The 18721-nt window shown below is 43.5% G+C and overlaps 1 non-coding gene across 1 annotated transcript; it reads right to left on the bottom strand.

Annotated features, from left to right (window-relative positions):
* Positions 1–16673: 16673 nt before the first annotated feature.
* On the bottom strand, positions 16674–16746 carry Trnak-cuu (transfer RNA lysine (anticodon CUU)). Its single transcript has one exon. It is a non-coding gene; the product is annotated as a tRNA-Lys (tRNA).
* Between the last annotated feature and the right edge of the window lie 1975 nt (positions 16747–18721).

The following is an 18721-nucleotide window of genomic DNA, read 5'->3' as shown; positions in this document are numbered from 1 at the left end:
TGGCGTGTTCCTGATTTTAGTGGAATGGCTTTAAGTTTCTCTCCATTTAATTTGATATTAGCTGTCGGCTTGCTGTATATAGCTTTAATTAAATTTAGGTATGACCCTTGTATCCCTAATCTCTCCAAGACTTTTATCATAAAGGGATGTTGAATTTTGTCAAATGCTTTTTCAGCGTCTAATGAAACGATCATATGGTTTTTTCTTTCAGTTTATTTATATGATGGATTACATTGATAGATTTGCATATGTTAAACCAGCCCTGCATCTCTGGTATGAAGCCTACTTGATCATAATGGATAATTTTTCTAATGTGTTCTTGGATTCGGTTTGCCAGAATTTTGTTGAGGATTTTTGCGTCGATGTTCATGAGTGAGATTGGCCTGTAATTCTCTTTCTTGGTTGGGTCTTTGTGTGGTTTTGGTATCAGAGTTACTGTAGCTTCATAAAAGGAATTTGGCAATGACTCTTCTGTTTCTATATTGTGAAATACATTAAGGAGAATAGGTATTAGGTCTTCTTGGAAGTTCTGGTAGAATTCCGCATTGAAACCATCTGGTCCTGGACTTTTTTTGGAAGGGAGGTTTTTGATAACAGCTTCTAATTCTTCACGACTAACAGGTCTATTTAGGTTGTTCACCTGGTCCTGGTTTAACTTTGGTAAATGGTATTTATCTAAAAAAGCGTCCATTTCTTTTACATTTTCCAGTTTTGTGGCATACAGGCTTTTGTAGTAAGATCTAATGATTCTCTGAATTTCCTCTGTGTCTGTGGTTATGTCTCCCTTTTCATTTCTGATCTTATTAATATGCAAATTCTCTCTCTGCCGTTTGATTAGTTTGGATAGGGGTTTATCAATCTTGTTGATTTTCTCCAGGAACCAGCTTTTTGATTTATTGATTCTTTCAATTGTTTTCTGTGTCTCTATTTTGTTGATTTCAGCCCTCAGTTTGATTATTTCCAGTCTTCTACCCCTTCTAGGTGAGTCTGCTTCTTTTTTTTCTAGAGCTTTCAGGTGGGCTGTTAAGTCTCCAATGTGTGCTTTCTCTGTTTTCTTTAAGTGGGCAGTTAGTGCTATGAACTTTCCTCTCAGGACTGCTTTCATAGTGTCCCATAGGTTTGAGTATGTTGTTTCTTTATTTTCATTGTCTTCAAGGAAGTGTTTAATTTCTTTCTTTATTTCTTCCTTAATCCAGGTATGGTTCAGTAGTTGACTATTCATTTTCCATGAGTTTGTAGGCTTTCTGGGGGTAGCATTGTTGCTGAATTCTAGCTTTAATCCATGGTGATCTGATAAGACACAGGTGGTTATGAATATTTTTTTGTAACTGTGGATGTTTGCTTTGTTACCGAGTATGTGGTCGATTTTTGAGAAGGTTCCATGAGCTGCAGAGAAGAAGGTATATTCTTTCCTATTTGGGTGGAATATTCTATAGATGTCTGTTAAGTCCATTTGATTCATTACCTCCATTAATTCTCTTATTTCTCTGTTAGGTTTCTGTCTACTTGACCTGTCCATTGGTGAGAGAGGAGTGTTAAAGTCTCCTACTATTAATGTGTGCGGTTTGATGGCTGCCTTGAGTTTTAACAATGTTTCTTTTACGTACGTGGGTGCTTTTATATTAGGGGCATAGATATTCAGGATTGAGACTTCATCCTGATGAATTGTTCCTGTTATGAGTAGAAAATGTCCCTCTCCATCTCTTCTGATTGATTTAAGTTTGAAGTCAACTTTGTTAGAAATTAGTATGGCCACCCCTGCTTGTTTCTTAGGTCCATTTACTTGATAAGCCTTATCCCAACCCTTTACTCTGAGTAAGTGCCTGTCTTTGTGGTTGAGGTGTGTTTCTTGTAAACAGCAGAATGTTGGATCCTGTTTTCGTATCCAATCTCTTAGTCTGTGCCTTTTTATAGGAGAGTTGAGTCCATTGACATTAAGTGATATTAATGACCAGTGGTTGTTAACTCCGGTCATTTTTTAAGTTGTAAATTTTGTGTGTTCCCCTTCTTTGTGTTGCGCTGGTGAAGGGTCTCTAGTTGTCTGAGATATTGTGGTCATTGTTGGACTCCTTGGTTAGTGATTTTCCTTCTATTACTTTCTGTAAGGCTGGATTTGTGGCTACATATTGTTTAAATTTGTTTTTATCCTGGACAATTTTGTTTTCTCCATTTATAGTGAACGAAAGCTTGGCTGGGTATAGTAGTCTGGGCTTGCATCCATGGTCTCTTAGTTTCTGCAGTACATCTATCCAGGACCTTCTGGCTTTCATGGTTTCCATAGAGAAGTCAGGTGTAAGTCTGATAGGTTTACCTTTATAAGTAACTTGGCCTTTTTCCTTTGCTGCTCTTAGTATTCTTTCTTTATTCTGTATGCTTTGTGTTTTGATTATTATATGGTGAGAGGATGTTTTTTTTTGATCCAGCCTATTCGGTGTTCTGTATGCTTCTTGAACCTTCATAGGTATATCTTTCTTTAGGTTGGGAAAGTTTTCTTCTATAATTTTATTAAATATATTTTCTGGACCGTTGAGCTGCGCTTCTTCTCCTTCTTCTATTCCTATTATTCTTAGGTTTGTTCTTTTTATTGTGTCCCATATTTCCTGAATGTTTTGTGATGAAAATTTGTTGGCCTTGCTGTTTTCTTTGATCAGCGTGTTTATTTTCTCTATGGTATCTTCAGAATCTGAGATTCTTTCTTCTATCTCTTGTATTCTGTTGGTTATGCTTGCTTCTGTAGTCTCTATTCGTTTACCTAGATTTTCCCTGTCCAGCTGGCCTTCTGTTTGTGTTTTCTTCTTTGCCTCCATTTCAGTTTTTAAGTCTTGAACTGTTTCCATTATCTGTTTGATTGTTTTTCCTTGGTTTCCTAGGGTATCATTCACTGATTTACTCAATTCTTCAAACTTTCTGTTATACTTCTCATCCATTTCTATAAGGGCATTTTTTACATGCTGTTTAAGGGCGTCAATCACTTTCATAAAGTCAATTTTATCTACTTCTTCATGATTAAGGTGTTCATGTCCTCCTGTTGTGAGGTCGCTGGGTTCTGGTGGTTTCATATAGTTTTTCAGATTGTTAGGTGAATTCTTGCATTGGCGCCTGCCCATCTCTTTCTCCGAATGCTCCCCTCTGGATCTTCTTTTACCGGATCAGGTCTCCTTGCCTACTGATGTACTTTCCCAGTGATGGCACCCTGCAGTGATAGCTCTCCTGGTGCTCCAGTGATGTCTCTCCTGGTACCAATATCAGATCTCCGTGTCCAAAGACGGTTCTCCTGGTACCCAGATTAGCTCTCCCACTGATGGCTCTCCTGGTGCCAAGATCAGTTCTCCGTGCAGGTTGGGTAGTTCCTAAACAAAGCTCCTACCTTGCTTGGTGCAGGCAGGCCAGTGAACCAAAGGAAGTCTCGCCTGCCTACTTGCCCTGAGGATTTGCCCCCAGCACCAGACAGACTGAGCTGGATGGTGTTATGTGCCCAAAGAGGAAAGGGGGCAGAAGGAAGAAGGGTTCTGGATGCAAGCTGGGTGGGACAAGAAGAGAGAGGCAGTATGCAGGGTGTAGAGCCCCTGCAGGGAGCCCAGGGAGTATAGGGTGGGGGATGAGGAACTTCAGAGTTCCCTGTCCAGGGCTGCTTCTGCCGCTGCCGGTCAGGTCACAAACTCACCCCGCTGCTGTCTCTCCTGGTGCCTAGATCAGATCTCCGAGCAGGTTGGGTAGTTTGTAAACAAAGGCCTTACTTTGCTTGGTGCAGGCAGGCTGGAGAAACAAAGGAAGTCTCGCCTGCCTACTTGCCCTGAGGATTTGCCCCCAGCACCAGACAGACTGAGCTGGATGGTGTTATGTGCCCAAAGAGGAAAGGGGGCAGAAGGAAGAAGGGTTATGGATGCAAGCTGGGTGGGACAAGAAGAGAGAGGCAGTATGCAGCAAAAGCTTAGATTTTTAATCTTGCAGCTGTTGTGCCTCTGGCTAGAATTGTAGTTTTGTCCCTAGCAGCCCTTTTGAGTTTCAATCTTTCCTAGCCATCAGTGTGTCTCCTCATCTGTATTTGAGACAATCAAGTACTTTTGCAGCAGTGCCCAGTTGTTTTCCATAGTATCTTTTATTGTTGTTTTGTTTTGTAAAATATCCCTGGGCCTGGTGAAATGGCTCCATGGGTAAGAGCACTGCCTGCTCTTCCAAAGTAATGGGTTAAATCCCCAGGACCCATAACTATAACTCTAATTTCAGGAGGTCTGATGCCCTCTTCTGGCTTTGGTGGGCACCAGACACATGTGTGGTATACAGACATAAATGTAGGCAAAACACTTTTTACATAAAATAAAAATAATAAAGATCTTTTTTAAAAAAATAAAGGCAAATAAAAAGTATTCTTGTACAGTTTTATCAGGACCTAAGTTCTCAAAATTCATTTCAACACTCATCTTAGTTTCAAGATGCCTTAAGAAGTACAAAATTTGCTGGTTAGTGGTGGTACATTCCTTTACTCCCAGTACTCAAGAGGCAGAGGCAGGGGGATCTCTGTGAGTTTGAGAAGAGTCTACAGAAGAAATACAAAACCACTTTAGCTAAGACATTTGAATTGGAAGTATTATCTCTGTTTGACCAAGATCTCCCATATTTTGTCATTACAAGGTCAATTAGTAAGACTATTGTAATAGCTATTGCTTATGCATTAACTACTCCTGGATTCTTTTTATAGAAGACTGAAGTGAGAAAGGATTAATGTTCTACGGGTGCTTAAATAAAGCAAGTTTTCACATACTAGTCCTTCTAAAATCATTCCTCATCAAAGAACTCATTGAAACATTTTTTTTGTACAAAGTTTAAAAAGTTGAAGTCTACAGTCATCAGGCTGGTAGTCATAGACACACAAAAACCTGACAAGCTTGATTTCTATGTCTACTTCTGAATGCCACTCAGGATCAAGTGAGATAATTGTATCAGGATTTTAGCTTAATGATACATGGCTTTAATAAATTAAAATTCATCCTAAGGAATGTAGTGGGAAGAAATGATAATGTAATCAAGTTGAATTTAATTTGCTAGATATTTTATAATGACATTTTAAGTCATAAGCAACTGTAATATACTTTACTATTAGAAACTCTTTTAATTAATGCAGGCCACCTTATTCCCATGTGGTTATGCTGTGGCAGTATCTGTGAAAAATTCTTCAGAGCAGGTAATAGGGATATGTTACATCTCTTTTTATCTTCTTTTTTTTTTTCTGAGACAAGCTTGTCTATTTAACAGTCTTGGCTGTGTCCCTTTTTTACCTTTTATGTTAATTCTTTAAAAACAACTACTTCTTTATTTTATTTAGTGTATTATGTGTAGTTGGAATTTTCCTTTGGGCCACCAAGAAACTCCCAAATAATTTATTATGAATCCTTCTTATTAACTATAAGTGCTTAGTCTTAGCTTAGGCTCGTCCTGCTAGCTTTTTGAACTTAATTTAACCTGTTTCTATACATCTACATTTTTCCTTGGGGATTTTTACCTTTCTTTCATTCTGTATGTCTTGCTTTCCTGCTTCCTCCATGTGTGTCTGATTGGCCACTGGTTTCTCCCTGGTATCTCTTTTTCTTTCTTCCTTTCTAAGCCTAAATTCCTCCTGCTACTCAGTTTCCCTGCCTGCAAGTCCTGCCTATACCTCTTTCTTGCTATTGGCCATTTAGCTTTTTGTTAGACTATTCAGGTGCCTTAGGCAGACAAGGTAAAACAGCAACACATTTTTACATATAATTCAACAAATGCAACACTTCTTTACATAGTTATACAAATATTTTGTAACAATGAAACATCATTTCTCCTTTTACTTTTTTTCTTCAAACCCGCTCTTATATGCCTCCTTGTTCCCTTTCAAATTCATGGATTTTTCATTAATTTTGTTACATGCATATGTGTATGTAACCTGCCCAATCTGTATGTTACTTGTCTGTATGCTGTCAGGGTTATAATTAGGTTGAAGGGAGATAAATACACAAAGAGAAAGGAGAGCAAAATAATATTATGGATATGTGAAAAAAAATCACAAGGATTCATACTGTTAAGTACCTAAGAAACTATAACACACACATACTTTAATTTAGTATAATGTTATTTGTATGTATGATTCAGGGCTCACCATTTAGTATTGGATAAGCATTTCGTGTACTCTTCCCACAGTAGGACTAAAACTGTTTCTCCACTCCCGGCATTTGTGAGTGCCCTATAGTTCTTTGTGTAGGGCTGGTTGGCCCCTTGTCCCTTATAGATTGCCACTTGTCCTTATTCAGCTCATACTTAAGCAGCTATGTTAATAAGATTTTATTGGTGTAGATTCTGACATTCCTAGGAGATACAATGTCACAGAAAACTCCATGATGCTCTGGCTCTTATAATCTATGTGTCCCCTCCTTTACAATGTTTCATGATACTTACGTGTAGTGATATTTCATTTGTATTTTAATAAAGAAAGTTTAGCTGAAGATCAGAGAGTAAGTGGTAGCACACACCTTTAATCTCAGTAGCCACACTAGTTTGCCATAGAAACCTGGCTGTGCACGCCTTTAATCTCAGTGGTGCACATCTTTAATCCCAACCTAAAGAGTGGAATGCAAGACAGGAGGAGAAAGCTCTCAGACACAGTCTCATCACCCTGTTATTTGATTTCTCTGTTAGATTGCCTTCACATATGCATTTATTTCAGGAAGCATCGACTGTATCAATACCCATGCCACTGCACACTATTTCCGTGGCCTTAGTTTTAGCTGTTTCTCCCTGTATACACTCCCTCGTCCCTCTATTTCTCTCCTTGCACCTCCCCTCACCAGCCTGTACCTTTCTATTCTATTTCTTCTTTCCTGATGAGATGTGTCTCTCCTCCTTAGTCTGTTACTCTATGCTTAATCTCTGTGATTCTGTATATCCACATGTAAGCTAATACATGCCACGTTTGGTTTTCTGTGTCTGGGTACCTCACTCAGGGTGATTTCTCCCCCTAGTTCTGCCCATTTACTGTGAATTTAATTCTTTTTATGGCGGAGTAATATTCATTTGTGTAAAGGTTCCAATTTTTATTATCCATTCATATTCATGTCTTGAATATGTTATCCAATTTCTGGGCATTATTAATAGAGCAGCAATGGACATGGTTGAGTAAGCGTCTCTGTGGTAGGATGAAGGTTCCTTTGGGTAAATGCCCAAGAGTGATAGAGCTGGATCACGAGGTAGATCAGTTCCCATCTCTCTAAGGTACATCCACACTCATTTCCATAGTGACTGTATGAGTCTGCACTCCCACCAGCAGTGGATGAGTGTCCCCCTTATTCTACGTCCTTGCCAGCAGGAACTGTCACTCGTATTATTGATCCTAGGGATTCTGACAGGTGTAAAATGGACTCTCAAAGCAGACTTGGTTTGCATTTCACTAATGACTGAGAATGTTGAACATTTAAGTCTTTCTCAGCCACTTAAGATTCCCTATTGAGAATTCTCTGTTTAGATCTATACCCCAGTTTTAATTGAGTCATTTGTTTTCTTGATGTCTAGACTTTTGAGTTCTTTATACATTTTGTTTGAGTTTTTTTATATAATTTTGTATATTAGCCCTCTATTAGGTGTGTAGTTGATAAAATATTTTACCATTCTGTAAGCTGCCACTTGTCTGTATGATGGGATCTTTTGCCATGCAGAAGCTTTTCAGTTTCATGAGATCCCATTTATTAATTGTTGAAATTAGTGTCTGTGTTAATAGTGTTCTGCTCAGAAAATCTTTTCCTATGTCATTGATTTCAGGGATCTTCCCTTCTTTTTCTTCTGTTAGGTTCAAGATATCTGGTTTTAGGTTGAGGTCTGTGTGGGAATTCCTTTCCACCAAATTTATTTTGGGAGGTGGAGTGTCTCAGCAATAGGGTGGCTTCTTTGTGCTGACATGATCTCTTATAAGGGAGAGGAATGATCTTCCATGTATTTCTGGTTTCCTCATCAAAGATCAGGTGTCCGTAGGCACTTGAATTACACCTGACTTCTCAACGGAAACCATGAAAGCCAGAATGTCTTGGATAGATGTGCTGGCAGACACTAAGAGACCATGGAGGCAAGCCCAGAGTACTATTCGCAGCAAAGCTTGCATTCACCATCAATGGAGAAAAAAGATATTCCAGGACAAAAAACAGATTTAAACAATAGGTAGCCACAAACCCAGCCTTACACAAAGTACTAGAAGGCAAAGCACAAGCCAACAACTCCCATAATAACAGAGACATCTGACAACTCTCCACCACCACAACTCAAAGAAGGGAAACACACAAACACTACCACCAAAAATAAATAAATAAAAATAACCGGAGTTGACATCCACTGGCCATTAATATCCCTCAATAACAAATGGACCTAAGAAACAAGCCAGTGTGGCTATACACAAGTTCTTTCCCCAAGCTCAGGCAGTTTTTAGACAAGCAAGGGTCTCCATTCATTCCTTTTGAGGAACTCTCAGGCCCTGACACTAACACCTGACTGGTGCCTATTGTCAAGGCCAATGGTACACTCCTCAGCCCCTCCCTGACCTGACCTGACCTGAGAAGCCACACCCCAACCCAGTTCACAGGCTCCTCTTTATCTAACTAACTAACTTACTATACAGCATAAAATGTGGAATCTCTTCTCAATGAAATGCTGTTGGCAGCCATTCGATGAATTTATTCTCAGATCAGATCAGATCCTGTCCAGCAGGGGTGTCTTCCTTCAATTTTTCTTCTTCTTTTGTTTGTTGCAGTCAGTCTAGATGTGCTGGTCTATGGTGTGTGTGTGTGTGTGTGTGTGTGTGTGTGTATGTGTCTGAGAGAGGGAGAGAGAGAGAGAGAGAGAGAGAGAGAAAGAGAGAGAGAGAGAGAGAGAGAGAGAGAAAGAGAGAGAAACGGAATTGCTATTTATTTGAAGAGTTTTAATGATTTAATATTTAGCGATTTCCAGCCTTATTTACCAGCACATTTATTATTACCAGTGAGCACCTTTCTCTGAAAACATTGGAACCCCCCCATCTGTACATGTCATGCATGCGTGTGTGTGTGTGTGTGTGTGTCAAATTCCATTTCAGGAGCTGCTTTGCTGACACTCACCCAGCGCCAGTGAGATGGAGGCCACCATTTTCTTAGCCAGTTATGTTTCAGGACAGTCAGGAGACAGAAAGAAAGAAGGAAGGAAGGAAAGAAGGAAGGAAGGAAGGAAATAAATGATGTACATTCCCAACGAAAAAAAAATTAAGTAAATTTTAAAAAGTAAAAAAATAATTAAGAAAGTAAGTAAATATATACATAAAAATAGACAAATAAGCAAACAAAGAATAAATAAATGAATAAAATATTATTATTTAATTGAAACTTTCAATAAGTAAATAAATGAGTCAGGCTGAGCAAATAAATAAACAGATATATGAAAGAAGATAAGGAAGTGAAGGAATAAATGAACAAATAAATAAGTAAGTAAGTAAGTAAATAACTAGGTGGGTCATTTTTTAAAGAAGTATGTAAATGAGATGGGCTGAACAGATAGATAAGTAAGTAAGCAAGCAAAGAAATACACAAGAAGTTATTGCTCGATCAATCAATCAATAAGCAAGCAAGCAAGCAAGCAATAATGAAAAAAATGAGACACATCCATTAATCCATAAAAGACAAAACATGGAAATAAACATGTAAACTGGTCAACCCACCCACGTTCACTCTGACTCTAAGATTATAAGATACACATTGTGAGACATTGCCCCCTCCCATGTGTCACATTCTGAGTCAGTGACATCCTCACAAGTGTCACATTCTGAGGCAGTGCTGCCCCCTCACATCTGTCACATTCTGAGGCAGTGGCACCCACAAAGGGGAAGAGTAAGTCCAAAGGAATCTCAAACCTGGAGCCAGGATTGGGGTGTTTTTGAGCAAAGAGGAGATGACTTTTGAGTGACAGGTAAGGGCCTTGTACTGTTGCTGACCTAGTCATTTTCCTGTGATCAGAAGACACCTCTGGGCTCTGGAATCAGGTTGATCTACTCTGGACTGATCGCAGCAATTACAGAGCTTCAGAGGACAATGGAAGAACAAGCTTGCTGGCTGCAGCTCAGAGAGGGTGCCATAAATGGATCTGGAATTTAAGCTTGAAGGATGATTCTTTAAGGTTCCAACTTAAAAATATAAAACCATGAATGCATGAGTGGATGGTGTTGGGCTCAATACCACATTCAAATACTTAAAGCATAATAGGCACACACAGTGTCAAGTTGGGAGCATAGGCCCCAGTCCCTCACATCTGTCCCAGCCCCAAGGCCTGGTCTGGACTCCAAATCCCAGCAGGCCAGGTCCTGACCCCATCCCCAGGGTACTTAAGTGATCTCCAGAAAGAGGAACATTTGGTCTCCCTTTCTTCCTCTCAGGGGCTGTATTTCTGCAGCTTCCAGGTTCCCACTTGGGGCCATCTGAGAGCGCAGATCTGCTATTAAACCTGGATATTTCTCTTTTTTTCTTTTCTTTTTTTTTTTCTTTTTTGGATTTTCCGAGACTGGGTTTCTCCATAGCTTTTGGTTCCTGTCCTGGAACTAGCTCTTGTAGACCAGGCGGACCTCGAACTCACAGAGATCCGCCTGCCTCTGCCTCTCCAGTGCTGGGATTAAATGCGTGCGCCACCACCATCTGGCTAAACCTGGTATTTCTTAATTTGGCTTGTTTTGATTTAACTTGATGGGGAATTTTTGCATCACCGGAGAGCTTGCTTTACACAGTTCAAAGCCAGGTCCACTTTTGCTCCTGTAAGCCTCTTACCAAAATCTTTTTAAATTGAGCCTACTTTGTTCATTTGTATCAGACAGACTCAATTTAAAAAGATGTTTGTATATATATATATATATATATGTGCCCATGGTTTTTGGTCTCTGCACTTTCACCCCTCCCTTCCCTTAGTAGCCAGTCTCTCAAAGCACCATGCTACCAGAGGCACTGGCCCCTCCCCCACTCCCTCAAGCCCACACTTCCCAACCCCCTCCTATGGAGCTACATTCTTTCCCCTTGCTTTCCCAATTTGGAGGTCCAACTTCCACCTTTCCCTTCCCCTACCACCTCACTGCTCCACTGCTGAACTCCCTCTTTACACTGGGCTAGCCCCTCCCATGCTCCCTTTTCTCTTCCAAATCTCCCTCAGGTAGAAAAGCAGCTAGGTTTCTTTTCTACTAATCATTCTGTTTCCTCAGTCGGTACCAGATATTAGGAAAGAGTTAAAAAAAAGTTGAGGATGGTCATCAAACTTCTATATGGGAATTTGAGAATATGGCCTTTAAAGTTTTTAATGCCCGAGAGGAATCAGCTGAGTCTTCCCGACAGACAAAGCTACAACAATCTACAGGCCCAGGTCTTAGCAGCTGCCCTAAGGTCACAGGAAGGGGGACAAGGGAAGCCAACCACGGGGCTCTATCAAAGGTGGTCTAAATGGTCCAATGGCACGATATTGCACTACAGCTGCTCTGAGGTTGTGCCCTATCTGCCAGCAACCCAGACACTGGAAATCACAATGCCCCTGTGCGGGCTTGTCCTCTAGGCCATGCCATGGAGGTCTGGCCTCATCACCATTGGCAAGTGAAACTCTGCCAGCCTTCAAATGTCTCAGCCTTGCAGAGGATTGACGCTGCCCAGACTTGGTATATCCCGTAACCCTCTCCTAGCCTAGGGTCATGCTACAAGTGGTGGGTAAATCCATTATTTTTATTTTCACTTGGACCTTTAGTTTCCCTCACCAATTTCAGCTATGGAGGTAGACAGGACCTGTTCCTCCCCACTTAAAACTCTGCCACTGCCCTACATTCTTGTAGGACAATTATATCCTTAGCCACTTCCCCAAAGCTTTGTTCCACTTCTTGGAGTCCCTTTTAACCTCGCCCATCCCAAGATTCTATTTTACAGCTTCATTCCTCCTGCCAGACGTGTGCCCAGGCCAACCCACAAGGAGTTCTCCACATACACCAGCTGCGTGGACACCAACCGGGCAAAGATTGGCAGGTTAATTTCACTTAAATGCCTACTCATGAAAAAACTTCGTTATCTCTTAATACTTGTGGACACTTTTACAAGGTGGATAAAAGCATTTCCAGTCTCCAGGGAAACAGCAGATGTGGTGGAGCTCAACATCTCCTGGACAATGGGACTCATCAAACAACAACTGAGCAAGCTTTCCATTGAACTCAGGTTATCTTGGCCCTTGCCTCAGGGCCAACCGGCATTCCCCTATGGGCCTTAGCCCCTTTGGGCTGCTTTATGGCAGGCCCTTTCTCCTTAACCATCACCTTCCAGTTCAAGCTCCTCCACTGGTAGGGCTCCCTTTTAAGGTCCCTTCTCCATTCACACGCTGACAGTTGTCTTCCTGCCACCACACCAGTGGACCTTAATGACCCTAAACCTGCCCTGCTCTCCCCAGGGCACAGAGTACCCCTCAAACAGTTAACTCCTAGGTCTCTTGATCCTCGATGGACAGGACCTCACATGGTAATCCTCACCACACCCTCAGCTGCCAAGCTCTTGAGACACCCATGCTGGTACCATCTCTCCATTCTCAAGAGGGCACCTACTCAAGACACTTGGTCTGTCCAGCAGACAAGACCCTCCACCCTCCATTTTTCCAGGATGCCACAATGAAGGGCCTACCTGCTCCTCATCCTGGCACACTCATATTTAGCAATAACAAGTTTTTTTTTTCCCTAGACACCTGCCTTCTCCTCTCCCCCAAGGAACAGATGCCTGCCTTCTCCGGGATGACACTTCATGGGATGCCTTTCCAGCCACACCTCTTGCTAAACATGGACACCTGGCTCTCCCCTTCCCCACACTGCCCCATGCCTGCAGGAAGTAGCCAGATTTGAGTCTATGCCCTTTTTTCCCCAAAGAGCCCTATGGAAGGTAAGTGCCACTTGGCCACAGACCTGGAGTCCTGCCCAGGGGACTTACAGCCTACCTGGATTGTACTCTGCCTCATTATTTTCTTTTTTTAGGATCCTTGACAGCCTTGTAGGAGCCAGAAAAGACTTTTAAAGGCCTGTAAGAGAACCAAGCTCATGGATATCATGGCACAACTGAGAAATGAGAGGTGGAGGGAACTCTGGCAGTTGACAGTCTTTCCTTCTGGGTGTCACTGATGTAAAATGTTGGGTTTTGACAATTTGGCAGACATGTTCTTATGAGCAGTATTCTTTCCCATATGTCAATTATGTGTCCACAGAGTTTAGAGAGAAAGGAACTCGCCCACACTGAGATTTGGGCTTTGGAAAGATAATCTGACAGTGTGTTTTGTTTTGTCTTGACTCACTTTCTTCCTTACTCTCTTTCTCTGTCCTTAAAAAAACCTTCATTGGCTGTGTGTGTGTATGTGTGTGTGTGTCTGAGAGAGAGAGAGAGATGGGGGAATATTTCTGGGGATGGATCCCAATGCCTGTGTTTGCTCTCTAACAGATACACACCATTTAGCTTCACTTCCAAACTCTCACACACAGGAATCATGTATTTTTTCCAACCAGCAAGGATTTCAGACTGGCCAACCATGGTATGCACAAATGGAGACTGGTGACGGTTCTTGTGGGAGTGATGACCCATCTCAGGGGGCTTGGAAAATGCACTTGTTGTCTGGTCAGAGACACCATTGCGCTACCACATACCACTGACAGGCCAAGCCACTAAGGATACCTTCCTGGAACTCATGAGTGCACGTTGTGGAAGCTACCGTGGCACTAAGCCTCTCCACATGCTGCAATGGAGATGGCTTGGAAGGAAACTAAGGCCATGCTCCTATTCCTACATCAGATGTCTCTAAGGTGAAAAATAGGGACCTGGAAGGGCTTTTCAAACAGCAGAGCTCAGAGCCTGCTGACTTTTCACAGGCATCGGCCTGAAGAAGGAAAGCAAGCCACAGCCAGGTCCTCTCTCCTGATCTCTCCAGCCTTGGAGTGTGTGAGCTCTTTGAATCTCCCTCATGATGCCCCTTTCCTTGCTGGTACAGATGTCTTAGGCAGTGCCTACCTTGCCTAGTCTGATTTCTTCCCACATGTTTCATCCACACTTCCCTAGACTCCCATCGGGTTACACACCACAGATGTTTTGGCCTAGCTATTCATGGAGGCTTGCTGACATCATGGCATGACTAATGGCTGACTATGAACACCTGCCTATGGCTTCTGGCACATTCAGCGGGTAGACACATTACAAGTGTTACAGCTCCAGAGGGAAAGGTACACTGACTTGTTGGGAAGTCAGGCTATACCTGCAAGTATTACAGATCTGAGGGAAAAGTATCCTGACTTGTCAGGGAGTCAGGCTGTACCTATAGCAGTGAAGGGAGGTGTCCTTGACACCTACAGCTGTGAGAAAAAAGGAATCCTACTTGACGGGTAGTCAGGCTATACCTAAATCTGGGGTATGGTGAGGGATGGTCTCCCCATCAGATGTAGCAAATCCTACAGCTCTCTTAGAGAGCACTGGTACAGCTGAGCTCTGCTCCAACCTTCCAAGAGAGCTTCCCAGCTGAGGTATATAGCAGAAATTCTAATTATTCTTAATAAATAAAATCCAGAGTCATATATTAAGGGATGAAAGCTAAAGGATCAGAACATTGCTGCCAGTCACTAAAGAGATGTTTTACCTCTACCAATGTTCAAACCAAAGGGGCAATCTTGTCCTCAGACTGTCTCCTCAGACTGCCTTGAGATCCTGTCTCTTCCCATCTTATATTCCTCTCTCCTCCCAGCTGTATCGCTCCTGTCTCCACCTCCCTGTGCTGGGATTAAAGGCGTGTGATCATAAGGGCTGGGATTAAAGGCGTGTGATCATAAGTGCTGGGATCACCTTTGTGTGTGGTCTGTTTCTCGTTTAGACAGATTCAATTTTGTGTATCCCTGAGTGGCCTTGAACTCACAGAAATCCATCTGCCACTGTCTCCTGAATTCTGGGATTAAAGGTTAGTGCCACCACTGCCTGACCTCTAGGGGCTTAGCTCTGCACTCTGATCTTCAGGCAAGCTTTGGTTAAAACACAAACTAAGTATCACTACAGAAGTATCCATTTCTTCTGCTCTGCTCCCCTAAGGAAACATCTCAGCAGAGGTATCCATTTCCTCTCAGCTCTGGCCCAAGATATTACTTCTGCTTCCCTGAAAATAAGAGACACCTGCAGGAATGCAGCAGTCTCCTCCGAATCCAGTGAAAAGTTGTTACTCACCTGGCCTGAGAACTGTTTCTGCTCAGCTTCTTCTTCTGGTTACTATAGAACAGGGTCACTATGAGCTGATAGACAGGCAGTGCTGGCTGAGCATTGGGAGGGAAACAAGCCTTCCACACACAGCAGCATCATGCTATCCCTCTACAGATGTCAGCACCAAGCCTTCCAGAGAGGCTGGGTTTACTTTCTCAGGGTCACACAGCACTAGGTGTGTCAGACCAGGGCCCACACACTCACCTTAGGGTCATTCTGACTGCCTCCTTCCTTCCTCCAGTACTGTCTCTGTGTTTTCTTTTGGGTAGAAGGGACTCAGGGGACAGATAAAGCATACATATGCAGAGTGGAGGTGGTATTGGGGCTGTTTTCTGCAGGTGTCCAACCCTTTTCAGAGGATCCAAGTGACTTGCTGGTGTAGCCCCTATAGATGGGAAAGCTGTGGATACACAACCTTGTTTTCAGCTCTTGTAGGCCACTCAAGAAGATCCTTCTTCCTGCTGCCTGTTTGGGTGGCTGCAACTTGAGCCTGATCAGGAGCCAGCCTGTGGCAGAGCAGGACAGGTCTGGTTCCTCTCCCAGGAGCAATGACAGAGGAAGGGTCTGACTCAGGTCTCGATTCCAGACTGTGGTTGAGCGGGGCTAGCTGGGGCCCTGGAGAGAGATGACAAGCAAAACCCTAGAAGCTACAGTCTGCAGTGTAAAGTCCTGATTTGCATCAAAAGCCACCAAACAGGAGGAGGCAGGAGGGGAAAGTCCAGCCCCTGGGATGCATCTCTGGCACTGGCTGAAGGACTCTGGCTCAGCTTCTTCCCCAGAAGTCCATGTGTCTGGAGAATGGAAACCTGAGCTGCTTTTAGTTCTCAAAATCAGTGGAGCAAAGCATGGTGGGTCTCACCTGTAACTCCAACACTTAAAAGGCTGAGGCAGGAGGACTGCTATGAATTCAAGGACAGACTGGACTACAAGATGAAGAGTGTATAAAAGCACACAAAAGCTGCTGGGCACACACCTGTCATCCCAGTGCTCAGAAGGCTGAGGCAGAAGCCGAAGGACAGTGTTTCAGGTCAGCATTTCCAGCTCAGACTAAATTAGCATAAATTTGTTAAAACCAAATCAAACTAACTAATGTGCTTCCTCTCTCCTCCCACAGCAACAGTACATGAAACTGCTTCAGCAACTGTTGCGGGAGGTCCTTCCGCTCCTCCAGCCAATAGCCGCCAAGATACCAGCCCATTGGGGCGTGGTATCTTTCCCTTTAAAAAAAGCGGCCACTTCCCTCCTCTCTCTCTTTACTTCCTGCTCCGGTTCCGGCGACTAGACTTCTTCCCAATTGCGTGCGCAGAGGGCTGTTGTCTGGGACCGTGATCTGTAAGTTTATTCCCCTTTAAATAAATACCACCCTATTAATCACAATTCCAAACTGGTGTGGGATTGTTTATGACTTGCGCCTTCATCTGGCGCCCAACGTGGGGCTCGAACCCACGACCCTGGGATTAAGAGTCTCATGCTCTACCGACTGAGCTAGCCGGGCGAGTGGAGGAGTCGCCATGATTCTCCCACTCCAGACAGACGCAGGTTAAGATCTTTCCTGGTAAGCCAACTCGTGGTACTACACAAAATATTAAAAATGGGTTAGATCAATATGTAAGAGCTAGCCAATAAGAGGCTAAAACTAATGGGCCAGGCAGTGATTAAAAAAATACAGTTTCCGTGTAATTATTTCGGGGCATAAGCTAGCCATGCGGGCGGCCGGGTGCCGGGGACGCAGCCCCGCCGCTCTTATTACAACAAGCAACAGGGCACACTTAGAGAATACTGAGCCTTGTTACACCTGAGGAAAGTTTCCTTGACAAAGTGAGTTCAGAACTCAGGGCCAGTCTCTTGCTCATGTTTTTCCCCATGGCCGAAAATGGTGCTAATGGCTATGGGTAGGTCACCACATGGTTCCCGCCACAATGGGGAAAATCTCTGAGAAAGACTGGAGGGTGTAGTCTAAGTCAACTGTCTGCTTTGGACGGTTCCATCTGGTCAGGATTCCAGGTCCGAGAAACTTGACCAGGATAGCATTGCTGAATCCTCTAGGAAAGTGGGACAGAGTAAAGCAGGTAAGCTAACCCTCCCTGCAACAGCTATTACACTCCCAATAAAACAGTAACCAGGGATTTCCCAGGCAACTCCCATGTGGTGGACAGAAGCCAAGTTTGCAAACTGGGGAGTGAAAATGTGGGAAGGTAGAGTAAAGCATTAGCAACAAAATGCAGGGTGTTTTAACCTCAAGGATCAAAGGTAACAGGAAGGTAGTAATGCCAGCAAACAGTGCCACTAATGGACCCAGCTGAGATGGCTCAGAATGTTGAGGATGGGCAATTTTGAAAGAGATATAAGAGGCAGGTTAGGACCTGGGTGAACATGGTGCAGAGGGCACAGGGTCTGCAGCAGTTGCCCCTACCAGGGGGAGGGACTAGGTACTTGGCAGTGGCAAGAAGAGGTGGAGTCCTCTTTCTTGCTTTACACATTCACAAATCTGTTTAAACACATCTCCATCCTGTCTCACAGCAAGCCCTAGGAACACAGTTGAGTCTTCCAACCATGGTGCCACCACACTGGACCAGGACAGCTACAGCGACACATGCACTATGCACACATGCACACAAACACACAGTGGCTGGAATTCCATCAGCTACACTATAATTTCAACCTCTGTAAGCATCAGACACCTTGACCAATGACCAAAATGACCAGCCTCAGCCACACTGACCACCTCACCCAAATGTCAGGATACACAGGAGGCAGAGGCAGTCCACATAGGGAGGAATGCCAAGACATACACAGAGCAGCACTGTGCACTCTGGAAGGTTTCTTTCCACTATGGTGCTCCACAGTAGGCAGCTCTCTCTGGTCCCCATCAGCAGTTCAGCCTTCAGTCCAGTACCAGGGCAGAAAGGGCATTCAGGTCTTTCATGTATGGATGAGTTACCAGGGTCTGGTTGATCTTCAGCTTTTGCTCAGAGTCAGGGAAGATCTTCAGCAGTGCTTCCCTCGGGTCACTGGTATCTGTGGAAGATCTCTGTGCTGACATGAGAGAGTTCTGCTGTATTCTGGGAACAGTAGCCAGGGGTGTAAAGTGTGGCTGCTGAGGAAGCCAAGAGCCTGAAGAGGCTCCCTGGCTCTGGGATGGAGGCCAGTGGCTGGTGTTGGTTACTTGGGTTGTGGGGCTCCAGAACGAGCCCACATTTGGCAGGGCATTGAGTAGCAGTGCATGTGTCTATAGATGAAGTGACCATAGTGAGAACGGCAGGGAGAAACCCTGTAAAGCACATATGGCTGACACTGAGGGTCTGGATGCTAGGTAGTTCCATGTTTTCTGAAGGCCAGAGAGCCAAGGGGATGTAAAATTGGCCCCCATAGAGTGGCCTATAGGGCACCTGGTCCATTTCCAGACCAATGAGGGAACAAGAGCTCCTGGGATGGACAGTCCCTCCCAAGCCTACTGTCTGAGGGTGGGC

This window comes from Chionomys nivalis, chromosome 16, assembly GCF_950005125.1.
Source record: "Chionomys nivalis chromosome 16, mChiNiv1.1, whole genome shotgun sequence".
Lineage (NCBI taxonomy): Eukaryota > Metazoa > Chordata > Mammalia > Rodentia > Cricetidae > Chionomys > Chionomys nivalis.
Note: the sequence above shows the minus strand (reverse complement) of the source record. Positions and strands in the feature narration are given on the sequence as shown.